This window comes from Etheostoma spectabile, chromosome 2, assembly GCF_008692095.1.
Source record: "Etheostoma spectabile isolate EspeVRDwgs_2016 chromosome 2, UIUC_Espe_1.0, whole genome shotgun sequence".
Lineage (NCBI taxonomy): Eukaryota > Metazoa > Chordata > Actinopteri > Perciformes > Percidae > Etheostoma > Etheostoma spectabile.
This window is the reverse complement of record NC_045734.1, coordinates 6511352-6511576: the sequence shown is the minus strand read 5'-3', so window position 1 is coordinate 6511576 and position 225 is coordinate 6511352. Positions and strand designations below refer to the sequence as shown.

The window sequence follows — 225 nt, the reverse complement described above, 5'->3', positions numbered from 1 at the left end:
GCAGCAGGCTAGAAAAAAAAATATTTTCTAAACTTTGTAAAATATTAAGATTTTTTAAAGTCCTTTTTTAAGGAAACTGACATCAATATTTTAACACCTTAAAAGACCTACGGGTACCCTGACAAGTTTAGCTTCGATTCTCTGTTGGTGTTAACAGTAAATACAAACTTAGAAAACAGTCATTTGCCTAACCCTTACCCGAACAATGCAGGGACTCTGACCTTT

The 225-nt window shown here is 33.8% G+C and overlaps 2 protein-coding genes across 2 annotated transcripts in view; one reads left to right on the top strand and one right to left on the bottom strand.

Annotated features, from left to right (window-relative positions):
• Nucleotides 1-225, top strand: part of gng13a (guanine nucleotide binding protein (G protein), gamma 13a) — a gene marked incomplete at its 5' end in the record, with an annotated part of 26097 nt that overhangs the window by 13337 nt on the left and 12535 nt on the right.
• Nucleotides 1-225, bottom strand: part of chtf18 (CTF18, chromosome transmission fidelity factor 18 homolog (S. cerevisiae)) — a 17543-nt gene that overhangs the window by 9793 nt on the left and 7525 nt on the right. The window lies entirely within an intron of this gene.